Source organism: Hyperolius riggenbachi, chromosome 10 (genome assembly GCF_040937935.1).
Source record: "Hyperolius riggenbachi isolate aHypRig1 chromosome 10, aHypRig1.pri, whole genome shotgun sequence".
Lineage (NCBI taxonomy): Eukaryota > Metazoa > Chordata > Amphibia > Anura > Hyperoliidae > Hyperolius > Hyperolius riggenbachi.
Window position 1 is genome coordinate 195,287,216 of NC_090655.1, and position 15,857 is coordinate 195,303,072.

The 15,857-nt window shown below is 46.4% G+C and overlaps 1 protein-coding gene across 3 annotated transcripts in view; it reads left to right on the forward strand.

The window, feature by feature from the left end:
- Nucleotides 1-9,077: 9,077 nt before the first annotated feature.
- MAPK8 (mitogen-activated protein kinase 8) overlaps nt 9,078-15,857 on the forward strand; it is a 72,375-nt gene continuing 65,595 nt past the window's right edge. For all 3 annotated transcript variants that reach the window (XM_068255543.1, XM_068255542.1, XM_068255544.1), the window contains exon 1: nt 9,078-9,242. The gene's annotated coding sequence lies outside the window, so the exon portion shown is untranslated. The remainder of the gene's footprint in view (nt 9,243-15,857) is intronic.

The window sequence follows — 15,857 nt, forward strand, 5'->3', positions numbered from 1 at the left end:
GGTTCCAGCCCTCCCAGAGTCTTTAAAAAGACTTTTGGTTTATATACAGTCTTTACCCTCCCTGGTGGTCAATTAAAACCGAACGGGAATTCCTGTTTGGCTTCCCCCGTCGCCATGGCGACGATCGTCATCGACGTCGTGATGTCATCGGGAGTCCCGATCCACCCCTCAGCGCTGCCTGGCACTGATAGGCCAGGCTGCGCAAGAGGTCTGGGGGGGCGGTGCGGCGGATAGTGGCGAATCGGTGCGGAGCAGCGGTGATCGGGAAGTACACGCAGCTAGCAAAGTGCTAGCTGCATGTACTTAAAAAAATTTTGCAAATCGGCCCAGCAGGCCCTGAGAAATTCTCCTGCGCGGCATAGCCCGACCTGAGGTTGGGCTTACCGCCAGGGAGGTTAAAAAGACTTTTGTTTTATGTTAAAACAACTACTATGGGTCTGTCTCTCTTCTCTCTCTAACACCAGACAGAAACCCACAAGCTTCGTGACTGCACAGCTCTCTTATAAACAAAATGGGTGGGATAGCTGATGACAGGTAGCTACGGAGCTGGTTGCTAACGTAGGATGGGTTGGTTATTATTAAAGAGAACCTGTACTGAGTAAAAATATTTAAAATAAACACATGAGGTAACTACAAATGAACATTACATAGTTACCTTGCCATCAGTTCCTCTCAGAAGCACACCATTTTCTTTTGACAATAATCCCTTCCAGTTCTGACAATATTTTGTCAGATCTGAAATATATCAGTTGCTGTCAGTTATATATCAGTTGCTGTCAGTTATAGCTGAGAGGAAAACTGATGTACCAGGTAATGTCCATGTTTCCCTATGGCTCAAGTGGGCGATGTTACAGTTTAACTGTGTGCTGACCAGAAAGCTGTTATGGGTAATGGCTATTTTCAAAATGGAGGACGGAAAATTCCCTTGATCATAGTGAACAAATAGGACGCAGGACAGGAGAAAGACACTGAGGAGTAGACTACATGGAAGGTAAGTATGACTTGTGTATGCCTATTTTGACTTTTATTTTCAGTACATGTTTTCTTTAAGACTCTAATTGGTGCTGAAAGTCCGATTTTCATGCAGAAATCACTTATAAGCTTCAGTCTAGGGTCTTCCTTCTGATTGGCTTAAAAAAATGTGCATTCCGACGGAATTCCGAAATTTCCGTTTAGCACTATAGCAATTCCGTTCCGATGCGATGGAACAGAATCACCAATTTCCGACCGGAATCGCGGAAAACGGAATTCCCGCGGAATGCGGTGAGCACCCCTACATCTAATTATTTGGTGGCTGATTGACCATCCGATTCGGTAATTAATATCGAATCTGATGAAAATCACTTCCACAACAGGCACATTCGATTGAGGATTTGAATGATTTCAGGATGAAATTGGTTGAATATAATGAACGGACATGCTGGGAAATCTAGGGCCGACGTGGTAGATAGGGTGTGTGGCAGTATCAACATGCAATATCATGACTGACGAACGTGATGCAACATGTAATAACGGCGTTGCATGTAGTGTGCAGGGTCGGGAAACCACAGCACTTCAGCATCTCCCTGCGGGGGTCAAAACGTGATGCAAAAATCAAATGACGAGAAGTGCAGACAGAAGTTGCCAAATGCTTGCTAGCAGATTGCAGAAAACCATATGAAGCAGGATGCCGGGTAGCCGATACAGGGCTAGTTTACACTGGGGTGTTCCTGGGGAGCTTCGCTTTTAAGCAAAGCGCTGACTAATGTATCCCTATGGGACACTCTCACTGCAGTGTCTGCGATTTGCCAAAATTGCAAACACGCTGCATGCAGAATTTTGAGGGGGGGGATCAGGATAGTCTTCTTGTTTTCGTGAGTGGAAATCGCAACTTTGTGCTGCAAAATCACAGTGCAATTTGCTGTACAAGTGTGAGGGCTGGCAATCAGCAAATCGCTGTGAATAACGTAAATCACACAGTGTCACAGGAGCCCTAGTGGTCAGACCGCAAATTGCCTTCCAATCGGATTCAGCACACAGACCATGCAAGCTTTGGTCGCGATCTTTGCGCAGAAACCGACAGAAATTTGGGCAGCAGCCCGACCAGAAGGGAGCCTGTGGGTTACGGAAATACACTTTACACACTAGTTCAGGGTATAACTGCCACCACTTCTGTTACCATGGGACAGAGGAGCCCGCTGACTGTCTGAACCTAGATCTACAAATAAAAACGGTTAAAACACGCTGTATTCTGTCTAGCTAGCAACAATACAATAGTAGCGTCTCTTCAGAAGTCTGGTTCAGTTTGTGCGGCTGCGAAGCAGGGTAGCGGAACAGTGAATGACTTGGATAAAGTCGTTTATTCACGGCAATATAAATAATTAATATATACAGACAATTATTAAAATCAACAATTATTAAAACAGTAATAGCCAGTATGAAATAAAAGGGAGAAAATACTTAGGATTTGTGGAAAGATGTCCTATTGTGGGAAAACTTGTAAAGTTCTTGGTTTCAATCAAAGTTCAGAGTTCAGACCAGGTGGATGCCAGCATATCCTCAAGCTGGCACAGATGAAATCAGGATGATGTTTCAGGGTGGAGGACACTGAGTTTGTCTCCTCTGCCATTCTTATGCCCCTGATCCAGTAGGAGGGAGTGAGGGCGGGGCCACACACCCCCTTAGAACATGAGATGAGTCCTCCCCTTGTCCTGGGGACCAGAAATCATATCTAACCATATATGGGCTCTATCTCACAGAACCGTACAGGTCAGGGCAGATTTACTAACATTTTCAGATCTGTCTCGATTTACCCAGCAGCCTGATACCAAACATGAGGGGTGGGACCCCTGTGGTATCAGCAGGGCACTTTCGAACTGCCTAACTGGCAGTCTTTACCTCAGAATGTCCTGAAACTTCTACAGAACCAGAGCCAGATAGGGCCAAGCATGCTCTGTTAGTTTGGAGGGTCTGCCAGCCTGGCAACACAGAAAATATGACACATATAGCAGTTTATGGAATATGAGATACCTCTGGGATTTATAGCAGGTCATTCCTAGGTGACGTTTCTTTTGAAGCTTGTGGCAGCAAGCTACATGTCAGCTCCCATGCTGGGAGGTGAGCCAGAATGTCTGATTTTTCCACAACTAGATTGTTTCTGTCATCGTGCTTATCAACTCTATCTGATGGATGGGCCATCAGCACAGCTTGAAGCCGGGGACACTCTGCGGCAGGCTAGAGCCCTTTTGGTGGAAGGAGGGAAAGAGAAAAAAAAAAGAAAAAAACCCAGTTCTGATTCCTGTAATGGCTGCACAAATTTAGCCAGAACAGTGTTCTCCCCAGAAATTTTTTCCAGCTGGGTGGCATGAAAAAGTAGCCAGGTGGGGCGCAACAGGGGGAATGCAGGGCCGTGTAAGCTCTGCTTACAGCATAGGAGGAAACAAGCCGATATCAGCCGGGTGCTTACCAAAATTAGCCGGATGGAGGCCTGGGGAAAACACTGAGCCTCCATATGACTCTTGCTGTAATGCTAGGTACAGAGATGCTAGGTGAGATTTTCTGGCCAATTTACTGTCAGATTGATTATTTCCAACATGTCCGATCTGCTTTCTGATCGATTTCCGAGCATTTTCCGATCAATTTCCGTTCACTTCAATAGGAAATTGATTGGAAAATGCTCGGAAATCGATCAGAAAGCAGAGCAATCATGTTGGAAATAATGGAGCTGACAGTAAATCAGCCAGAAAATCTCATAGTGTGTACCCAGTATTAGATATGCACCATCTGTCTTAAAATGACCCTGTCAAAACCAGGAAAAACTTTTCGGTTGTTTTCAATGTGCTATTACAGTGCTTTTTGTTTGCTTTTTAAAAAACAAAACAAAAATTGGCTTTATTTGCAGTACACAAATCCGGTTCACAGTGCAGGTGAAACAGACATCATATTTTCACACATGTCCAGAGCTAGACAGTTATACACATTGGGCATCATTAATGGTGCCGAATAACCACTATTGTTCCGTCAATGTTTTGGGGGTTGGTTCCTCTAGGTTTTCATTATTTGTGGACCCCATCGTTGTGGAACCACAAGGCTCAGCATGTCCTACAGATTAAACTGACAAGCTGCAAACTCACACATGGATATGAACTGGGTTTTTTTGTGAAAATGCAAAGCTCAGCATGGTCTGAAAGGACATGTTGGTCCCTTCAGATTCCAGAGGTTTATTAGTGCATCCTAAGGGTTAACAAAGAGGGGGGTGGGAAAAAACCTCAGGACAGAGCTTTATGTGTGCAAGCTGACCTAAGGTCACAGCTTTATTTTGCCTGTACCTATCAGCAGGGCCGGTTTAAGCATCAATGGGGCCCCAGGGCAAAATAAACCTGCCCCCCCCCCCCCCCCCCCAACATATACCCCAGAACAAAAATCGGCATTAGGGGACCTTTTTTGCAGCTGGTATAACAGGGTGTGAAGTCCCAATCGGTCGGAGCTCCACATTCTGGCTATCCCAGCCTGCATGGGGGACAAGGGGTTAAAAAGTTTCAGGAGGGGGGACCCCACATAATTTTTTTTTTTTTAAATTCCCACACTCTAAACATAAAAAAAAAATTGGGAAAATAGGAAAAATGCCAGGGATCTTCATACAGCCATATTGCGGCTGTATAGCGATCCCTGGCCAAAGCGCTGCGGCTGCGTATAGACCCCCTGGAAACCCCGTCAGGAAATTTATTGCGCTTTCGTTTGATATATGTAAAATGACACTACCGTTATGTTTGCTACTAAAAGTGACATTTACCGCATTTAAAAGTATACTTTTTTCCTTCGAAACTTTCAAATCGATTTTCTCAAAAACTATAAGGTCTTTTTGAAAAATTGTTTTTTCCTCTTATTCCTAATGATCTCCTTAACATATCCTGCAAATTTAGGGTTTCTAGTATTTAAGGTGGATTTGCTATTAACCATTAAAGTCGGCAGGTTTTTAAATGTGTATTTTTTTTTCCTTTGAAACTTTAAAATCGATTTTCTTAAAAACTATAAGGCCGATTTGAAAAAAAATGTTTCCCTCTTGTAGCCACTGGGGGCCCCTACAAGCTCTGGAGCCCTGGGGCAGCTGCCTCCTTTGCCTTAATGGTAGCGCCGGCCCTGCCTATCAGATCAGACTGCTTCCCCCCCCCCCTCCCCCCTTCAGCGCTGCTGTCGGTGTGCTCTGTTCTCTGGGCAGCCAAGACATCCCGCTCTCTGCAGCTAGTGGAGATCTACCCCGTGCGTCTGACACCCGGGGGAGCAAGTGAGTGATTGCCTGCACTCCTCTCTTCAGTCAGACGAAAGTGCCGTAATTCAGAGATGGGAAAGTTAGTACGGCACGTAATTGTACAACAATTGTATGGTGGGGAGGGAGATAGACAAGTGACACAGCCGTGAGGAGGAAAGGAGGCAATAAATACCAAGATTACAAGCCAGACGGGCTGTAGTTGTAGTGTCCAGCTCTGCTTTAGCCACACAGGCTCCAGCGTCCCTTCACGATCCTGCAGGCAGAGAGAGAGAGACTGCTTGCAATGTGCCTCGTTCCTGGAGGAGCACTATGCAGTCAGTGTAACAGATTGTCCCGCCTATTGCCATGCCGAGCCAATGAGTGTACGAGCCCGCTGGGAAGCGCGAGATCTCGTACATGGAGGAGCTAAGCTTGCTGGGCAATCTGCTACAGAGGAGTCAGAACAGCACTGGCTTTTCTAATATGCAAAATAGCAGCCGGGTGGGGCCTTATTTCACCCGGGCGGCCCGCCCACTTAATTGATCCTGGGGAGAACACTGCAAAAAGCGATCAGAAATTGGACTGCGTGGATCCTACCAATTCGCCCACGTTTCTCACGGCTGTTCCGTGACACACAGGTGTTCCCTGCATCATCAGTAATCCACCATTGTCTTGTAGTAAATGTTGTATTGTTTATTTTGTATTGTTATACGCTGTAGGCTGTACGGAAGATACTGGCTGGCACGGCGCCACGGAAGATACTGGCATTATACAATTCAATAATAATAATAATGTGATGCATGCAGCATTTTGCCTGCGATGGTGATTCTTGCGAATGCTGGCATTCGTGATCATGTAAGGGCTTGTTCACACTATGAGCATTTTGAGCTTTTTAAAAAAAATCTCTAGTGGTTTTAAAATTGCTGTAAAAGCGCTTGTGTAATGATATCTAATGTGAGCGTTCTCACATAAGAGATGAGCTTTCTTTTCAATCGCAAACGTGTGTCCTGCACCATTTTCTGAGCATTTGTGCTTCAATGCTAGGTATAAGAAAATCGCAAAATTGCTTTAAAAGCGCTTAGATGCTTAGAACAGCGATTTTGTGAACGTTTTTCAGGCAAATTTTCTTTAAAGGACAACCGAGGTGACATGTAACATGATGAGATAGACGTGTATGTACAGTGCCTAGCACGCAAATAAACTAGGCTGTGTTCCTTTTTTTCTTTCTCTGCCTGAAAGAGTTAAACATCAGGTATGCAAGTGACAGTTTGGGTTGGACTAGGTCAGACTATAGCATAACCCTCACTGAAAAGTAATTACAGCTGTCTGGGTTGGACTAGGTCAGACTATAGCATAACCCTCACTGAAAAGTAATTGCAGCCATCAAATACTTCCCTGTCAGTAAATGGCTTCTGAAAGCATGAAAGAGTTAAAAAGGGTCAATAGTTCATATATTTGAGCTCTAGCATACTTCAGTGAAGGTGCCATTGAGCAGAGACAATGACACAGTAAAAACGTAAAAAAAACAACTAGATTTGAATATAAAATAAAACTGGGAAATCTTAAAAAAGGTCATTTTTAGGAGAAGGAGGATAGATACAATTGTTTTTCTCATCAGTTTATGTTCACCTCGGATGTCCTTTAAAAGACATTCAGTTCCAGGTCAAAGAATTCACTACCTGTTTGTCTGCACGCAGAAAATCGTAAAACAAAAACACTTACAAAAACAGCCAGGAATCGTTTCACAAAAATGCCCACTAACACAGTTGTATCCACTTCTGTCCGGTTTTCAGCATCTGTAACATTAATGTGTTGGTGAAAAGCTGACACAACTGTGTGCGTTGGTTACGGTGACCATACGTCCCGCTTTACCCGGGACACGTCCCGCCTTCGGGGGGCGCTGTCCCAGGCTGCATGAGGTCCCGGGAAACGTCCCGCTTTCAGCAGCGGGACGTCCCGGCCTCGGGACTCTGGTCACCGTACATGAACTAGCCGCAGCGTCTCATAGACGCTGTGCTAGTTCATTCCCCGCAGCCCCGCTCCAGCAGCCTGCATTGTCCTCCGGCAGGCACAGGCAGAGCGGGGCTACGGGAAGATGGCGTCCGGAGACGGAGCCCTATACTAGAGACTGTGTCTCCAGTACAGGGCTCCGCCTCCGGATGCCATCTTGCCGTAGCCCTGCTCTGCCTGTGAGAGGAGAGCGGGAGATTGAAGGAGGATCGTCCGGAGGAGCTGCACACACCAGAGGCCGGCTGCGTGAGGGGACCTGTCTTATGTCAGGTGAGTACATGCTGTTTTTTTTCCAGGTGAAATGTGCCCCCCTTGCGTATTTGTGCTGACATGTTTGCCCCCATTGCGTTTTTGTGCTGACATGTTTGCCCCCCTTGCGTATTTGTGCTGACATGTTTGCCCCCATTGCGTATTTGTGCTGACATGTTTGCCCCCATTGCGTATTTGTGCTGACATGTTTGCCCCCATTGCGTATTTGTGCTGACATGTTTGCCCCCATTGCGTTTAATTTGTGCTGACCTGTTTGCCCCCATTGCGTTTAATTTGTGCTGACATGTTTGCCCCTATTGCGTTTAATTTGTGCTGACATGTTTGCCCCCATTGCGTATTTGTGCTGACATGTTTGCCCCCATTGCGTTCATTTTGTGCTGAAATGTTGCCCGCAATGCGTTTATTTTGTGCTGACATGTTTGCCCCCATTGCGTTTTTGTACTGACATGTTTGCCCCCATTGCGTTTTTGTGCTGACATGTTGCCCTTCAATGCGTTTATTTTGTACTGACATGTTTGCCCGCAGTGCGTTTATTTTGTACTGACATGTTTGCCCGCAATGCGTTTATTTTGTACTGACATGTTTGCCCGCAATGCGTTTATTTTGTACTGACATGTTTGCCCGCAATGCGTATATTTTGTGCTGACATGTTTGCCCCCATTGTGTTCATTTTGTGCTGAAATGTTGCCCGCAATGCGTTTATTTTGTGCTGACATGTTTGCCCCCATTGCGTTCATTTTGTGCTGATATATTGCCCGCAATGCGTTTATTTTGTGCTGACATGTTGCCTGCAATATGTTTATTTTGTGCTGACGTTGCCCATTGCGTTTATTTTGTGGTGTCCGGGGTAACTGTTACTGCATTTATTATTTAATGGTCATAGTTGGCTATGTTTGCTGCTTTGGGGTTACGGTATACTATTAAACAGCATCACACAGTTTCTGCACACCCATGATGCGAACCCTCGTTTGACCACATCACGGCGTAAACACTGCTTTCTTATGCCTCGCTGTTACATCATTAGGTTAGCTCCGCCCATAGAATGTCATGGCCACGCCCATTTTCCGGCGCTGCACGCGCCGCTTGCACCACGTTGGTTAGCGCAGCAGTCCCCCATTTTTGGGCGCCACCCTGTCCCAGGTTGAGCCTACAAAAATCTGGTCACTCTAGCGTTGGTGGGCTCAGGCGTTTGCGATTTGTAGCCAGGCCCCTCTAGGGCGATTGCAATTTGCATTCTGCGCTCCAAGTGTGAACCTTGTGCTCCAAGTGTGAACCGCACACAAATCGCAAACGCAGTGCGAATGGTCTCACAGGGATACATAATAGGCTTTGCTGATCACTGACAATCAGCAAACCGCTGAACCGCTGCAGAAAAACACCCCAGTATGAAACAGCCCTAATCTCATCAGTCTCGTTTTTGGGACGTTTTCTTCAGTGAAAACTGAATACTACTCTACTCTGTCCCAGGTTAGGTTTTCCCAGGCCTAGTAGGCCCTGGTCGCCATGACGATGACAGGCGCCGCACGTGACCGCTGACGCGGCGGCGAGACGCAGGCAAGCGCTATGGGCGTGTGCGCCGACTTCCGGTTACGTCACGAGAGTCTCCTACAGGACCGAGTCCGTACCGGTGTAAGCGGAATGAACCGGAGAGCGAGGCCGGGGGAAGTGGGGAGGCGCGAGTGATCGGGATTTATAGCAGCAGCTCGCGGGGAAGCCGCCCTGTAGCTGGAGGCAGGTGAGAGGAGAGGGAGGGGCGCTGAGGAGATACACAATGAGGGGGGCACTGACACCATGGGAAGTTCGGATCTTTTCAATGATCCGGATGATTCGAATCGGATCATTGAAGAGATCCGGATCTTTGATCCGAATCTCGGATCATTTTACTACCGGAAGCATTCGGGGGTGAAATGAACAGCAGGACAGGTCTGTGGACAGGAGAAGGGGAGGGAGTGGACACACAGAGAAGGGGAGAAGATGGACAGAGGGCAGGGAGTGGACAGAGAAGGGAGGAGGGACGAGCAGAGAGCAGAAATGTTTGCACGTAATACCCACATGCTGAAATCACATGCTTTACATATATTTCACCTATATGTTCATCTGTACACTTTGAAAGAAAAGGTCGCACAGTGAAAGAAAGCATTCCCAGAAGATAAGTGCAGCTGTTTAGTGCAGGAGGATCATATTGCCTTTCAATCACAGTGCCTGCAAAGTTACTGAGCTGTGCTGAGCCAAAAGCTTCCCATGTGTTCACTGTGCAGCACTACGGAACAGCCAGCCTATAATGGGCAGCACATTGCAGCCAGTATGTGTGCTCTACACATATCTGTCAGTGGCACCGATGTCCCCTCTCTCTTATCTACCTGCTGTCCCTGCAAGGCTGCCTCCCATACAACAGAGCGATCCATCTCAGCTCTGCTTCCAGGACCCCGCTGCCCGCTGAGAGGGGGCGTGTCGCTCCTGGCCCCGCCCCTTTTGCGATCCGAATCGTTCATTTTGATGATTCGGATGATCGACTCATAAAATAGATTCGGATCAAAGATCCGAATCGTTCATGATCCGGACAACACTATCACACACTGCTGTCTGCACAGCTCACCTCCCAGCTTCCTGCTGGCCTCCAGTGTTATTGTGCACACATATGTCATCCTATATGTCATCCATTTCATGCTTGCCCTGAATCACTGGTGTGCACTGCAGCCAGCTCCTCGCTGCACATAGCTGCTGACATGTTAAGAGGGGACATATGTTAAAATAAATTATTATTGTCTATATGTATGCCAAAATTGATATATATTTATTTTTCTGTATTCATCTTACCTGGTTTTTTTTTTCTTGTTCCTGAGAATGTTGAAATTATTGGCTTTTTGGGGTTTGACTTTCAACAATGCTAATTTAGATTTAGGAGCAAATGAAATTTATTACAGAATCTTAAACCTGTACAAAGTTTGTGTGTGTTCTGCAGTACAAAAAATGTGGTGCAGGGGAAATTTAGACACTGGTGGAAGCTGCTACGGTAGTAGTATATCGGCAATGCTGACTATATTTGACAATTGGACGCTGAATAATTACAATAATTGAATATTATTAATTTTACTGATTATTCTATTTATTGCTTTACCTAACCTTCTTACATTAACTGTCCCTGTTTATTTTCAACACTAACCTATGTAAGCTTAACCACTTCACCACTGAGGGGTTTTACCCCCTGACCACCAGAGCAATTTTCACCTTTCAGCGCTCCTTCCATTCATTCGTCTATAACTTTATCATTACTTATCGCAATGAAATGAACTATATCTTGTTTTTTCCGCCACCAATTAGGCTTTCTTTAGGTGGGACATTATGCCAAGAATTATTTTTTTCTAAATGTGTTTTAATGGGAAAATAGGAAAAATGTGGGGAAAAAAAAATTATTTTTCAGTTTTCGGCCATTATAGTTTTTAAATAATGCATGCTACTGTAATTAAAACCCATGAAATTTATGTGCCCTTTTGTCCCGGTTATAAAACCGTTTAAATTATGTCCCTATCACAATGTTTGGCGCCAATATTTCATTTGGAAATAAAGGTGCATTTTTTTCAGTTTTGCGTCCATCCCTAATTACAAGCCCATAGTTTATAAAGTAACAGTGTTATACCCTCTTGACTTAAATATTTAAAAAGTTCAGTCCCTAAGGTAACTAATTATGTATTTTTTTTAATTGTAAATTTTTGAATTTTTTTTTAATTACAAAAAAAAAAAAAAATGGGGAGTGTGGGAGGTAATGAGTTAATTTTGTGTGTAAAAGTCATTTATTTGTATGTGAAAAATGTGTAGGGTGTAGTTTACTATTTGGCCACAGTAACTTTTTGCTTTATTGCGACCTCCAAGCCTCCTTCCGGAAGCTTGGAGGAAGAATAAGGAGGCTGGACACGTGAGTTTCTTCTCACAATGATCGCGCTGCCCATAGGAGAGCAGCGGGTCATTGTGGGGCTTAGATCAACGAACGGGAATGGATTTTCCCGTTCATTGATCTCCGGGCGAGCGGGCGGCGGCGGTTTTACTAGCGGCGGGCGGCGTGTTTACGAGCGGGAGCGCGGACAGCGTCGGGAACGCGGAAAGTACGTGTTTCTCCGTCCCTGGTTTTTAAAGGATGGAAAAAGGGGCGGAGAAATACGTACGCGCGGGGGTAAAGTGGTTAAACTAGTACTGTAGCTTTTTTTTTTTTTTTTTTTTTAAGCTTTTCAGCTTTTTTTTTATGTTAATAGCTACACTCTGCCAACCTTTTCCACCAGCGCGTTTGCGCTGGCTGAATCGCAAAAACGCAAACCGCTAGCGATTTTACAATCGCTACGGTTTGCTTTTTAACATAGGAATCGCGGTAGGTCATTTCCACTACCGCGATTCGTTTTTGTCAGGAACGCGAACGCGCGGCGGAGCGATATTTGCCGCGTTTTTGCTATGCAGTGCATAGCATAGCAAAATCGCGGCGGCGAACGTCGGGGAATCGCCGGTAATTGCGATTCAGCAATCGCTAGCGTTCAGCGTGAACGCTAGCGATTGCAAGTGGAAAAGGGCCCTATTTTTTGATATAAACAACACTTGCTATTTTTTCCTTTTATTTATAACCCTTTACACTGTGTTCAAAATTATTGTGCAAATTGTATTTGTGCCATAAAAATGAAATATGTTGTTTTTCAATTAAACACATGGATAGTATTGTGTCTTAGGGCTCTTTTGATCACTGAAATCAATCTCGGATACCTCTGATAACTGGTGAGCTCGAATTAAAGAAATATACTAAAAAAAGGGTGTTTCACTTTATTAGGCAGACCACCATTTTTTTACGAAAATTTAAAGGACTTACGAGGTGAGATTACAAAAAAGTTAAGTACCTGCAGCAAATTTGAATGCACGGAGCATGTCATCCGTGCCCTCTGTGTAGTTCTGCCGGGTCCTCGCTGCTCATTAGCCCCCCGGGCCGGCTCCCGACCCCACAGCCCGGGGTCCGGCTCTCTTGCCGCCTGTAAAATGGCCGCGGCTGCGCAGTCCGCATAGATGCGAGTGCCGCTGCGCAGCTCTAGAGCCTCTCCCCCTAGATTTGTGTGGATAACAGCAAAATGAGGAAGGCTTCTGCCAAACAAATACATCAGATTAAGAAAGCAGCTGCTAAAATGCTACAACAAAGCAGCAGACGGATATTTGAAGCTGCTGATGATGGAGTCCTTTGAACATCAAGGTGCAAGATCCTCCAGAGGATTGCAGTTATGTATAAACTTTATATTTAGCCTTCCCTAACCAATCCTCACAAGCAGAAATGGCTGCAGTGGGCCCAGAACTACAAAAAGAATCATTTTCAAACAGTCTTGATTACTGATGAGTGCTGTGCAACCCTGGATGGTCAAGATGGAGTGGTGGATGGCCACCATGTCACAGCAAGGCTGGGGCATCGGCAAGAAGGTGGCAGAGTCATGGTTTAGATCGGAACCATGGGGAGAGAGCTGGTCAGCCCCTTTAGGGTCCATGAAGGTGTACAAATTACTTCTGAAAAGTATGTGGAGTTTCTGACTGCCCACTTTCTTGCATAGTACTTAAAGATGTTTTCTGTGACAAAATCGTCTTCATGCATGACAATGCACCAGGTCATGCTGCAAGGATTACCTCTACATCATAAGCTGCTACCAGAATAAAAGAGAAACTCAGTGTGGCCCTCATCCTCCCCTGACCTCTATCCTAATGAGAACCTTTGGAGCATCCTTAGGGCCCGTTCACACTGCACGCGTTTCCAGCCGCGTTTTGGAAACGTGTGCAGGAGGCCGACACGCACGACATCAGACAGTGCATAGAGTGCACTGTCTGATGTTCACATTGCATGCGTTCCGGACCTGTGCGGTCCGGGAACGCATGCAGGACGCAGATTTTGTCAAAACGCGCGGCTGTTCCATTTACTTTTCAGTGATGGGATCAGCCACGCAACGCACACAAATGCGGATGGCGTGCGTTTGTACGCGTTGCGGTCCGCACGCGTTCCGAACGCATGGCCATCCGCATTTGTGATCTGAACGGGCCCATAAGCAAAATATATATGAGGGCGGGAGGCAGTTTACATCTAAACAGACGCTCTGAAAGACTATTCTGATGTCCTGCAATTAAATTCAAGCAAACTCACACATTTAATGGATGCAAGAATTCTGAAGCTGCTATCCATGTTCAAAGTTAATACACACCGTGACCTGTTAAGATGTGTTTGATTGAAATAGCTTTTGATTATAGTAAGTAAGACCTCCTAATGCTGCAAATTCAACAAATTACCATTTTCAGATCTTTACAGCCTATAAAACGTTTTAAAACACTGTTGTGCGTAATCATTTGGAACAGTGCATTTGAAGTTTTTATTTTTGAAAAAATCCCATTATCATGTAGAGTTGTTTTTTTTTCCCCCCACTAACATTTGCTCTAATGGTTGATGTCTAAAAGATGATGCTGACTGCCACTTGCCTCCACTATTTAGGAAAATCAGACGGAAATATAATTTGGAATGTGGTGTATGTAACCTGCTGGGATATTTTTGCCTTGTGAAAAAATGTAAATTTAAAATATCATAGTACATACAGGACGCACAATGGCTCAGTGAAAAAAGGCCCTTACCATTTTTCTCTGTTTAGTAGTGAAACTCTGATCCATCCCAGTGAGCGAGGATACGGACATTACTGTGGGTGTGATGGTACCTCAAATCAACAGATGGAATTTAAAATTTAGACTCTGTAAAGGAAGTCCTTAAAAAGAACCTGAAGCGAACTGTGTATAGAAGTTGCCAGATTAATTTCCTTTTAAACAGAGCTGCCATATTTTCCGCGGTATAAGACAAGTTTTCTCCCCAAAAATAGGGTGAAAAAGTCCCTGCGTCTTATACGGTAAATACAGGTAATCTCTGCCTTACGAACGCCCGGCCCTGACGAACTGATGGCCCGCCGTCACGTCGGAGATTCTCTGCATAGTCCCTTCTTCTGCCCCCTGTGTCTGCATTTCCCACCAAGTATATGTAGCAAGTGTATCAGCAGCTGTCTTACCTAATCCATGGCGCCTGCAGGGATCACAGACCTCTTCACTTCCGTGTGGTTCCCTCTAATGAACAGCTTGTGCTGATTGCACCATTGGCACAAGCTGTTACTAGGGGGAGCTACGTGGGGCAAGAGAGGTCAGTGGTCTTCGTGGGGGCCATAGATTAAGTAAGGCTGCTGCTACACTTGCTACATATACAATGGGGGAGTGGACACAAAGGAGGACGGAAGGGGACACCTGGGCACAGAAGAGAGGACAGAAGGGGACACCTGGGCACAGAAGGGGACACCTGGGTACAGAAGAGAGGACAGAAGGGGACACCTGGGCATAGAAGAGGACAGAAGGGGACACCTGGGCACAGAAGGGGACACTTGGGCACAGAAGAGAGGACAGAAGGGGACACCTGGGCACAGAAGGGGACACCTGGGCACAGAAGGGGACACCTGGGCACAGAAGAGAGGACAGAAGGGGACACCTGGGCACAGAAGGGGACACCTGGGTACAGAAGAGAGGACAGAAGGGGACACCTGGGCACAGAAGGGGACACCTGGGCACAGAAGGGGACACCTGGGTAAAGAAGAGCGTACAGAAGGGGACACCTGGGCACAGAAGGGGACACCTGGGCACAGTAGAGAGGACAGAAGGGGGCACCTGGGCACAGAAGGGGACACCTGGGCACAGAAGAGGACAGAAGGGGACACCTGGGCACAGAAGGGGACACCTGGGTACAGAAGAGAGGACAGAAGGGGACACCTGGGCACAGAAGGGGACACCTGGGCACAGAAGGGGACACCTGGGTACAGAAGAGAGGACAGAAGGGGACACCTGGGCACAGAAGGGGACACCTGGGCACAGAAGGGGACACCTGGGTACAGAAGAGAGGACAGAAGGGGACACCTGGGCACAGAAGGGGACACCTGGGCACAGAAGGGGACACCTGGGCACAGAAGAGGACAGAAGGGGACACCTGGGTAAAGAAGAGAGGACAGAAGGGGACACCTGGGCACAGAAGGGGACACCTGGGCACAGTAGAGAGGACAGAAGGGGGCACCTGGGCACAGAAGAGAGGACAGAAGGGGGGGGGACACCTGGGCACAGAAGAGAGGACAGAAGGGGGGGGGGACACCTGGGCACAGAAGAGAGGACAGAAGGGGGGGGGACACCTGAGCACAGAAGGGGGGGACACACCTGGGCACAGAAGAGAGGACTGAAGGGGGGGGACACCTGCCCCCCCCCCCCCTCCCCACCCCACACACTGTTTTTTGCCCTCTAAAACTAGGTGCATCTTATATTCCAGAGCGTCTTATAC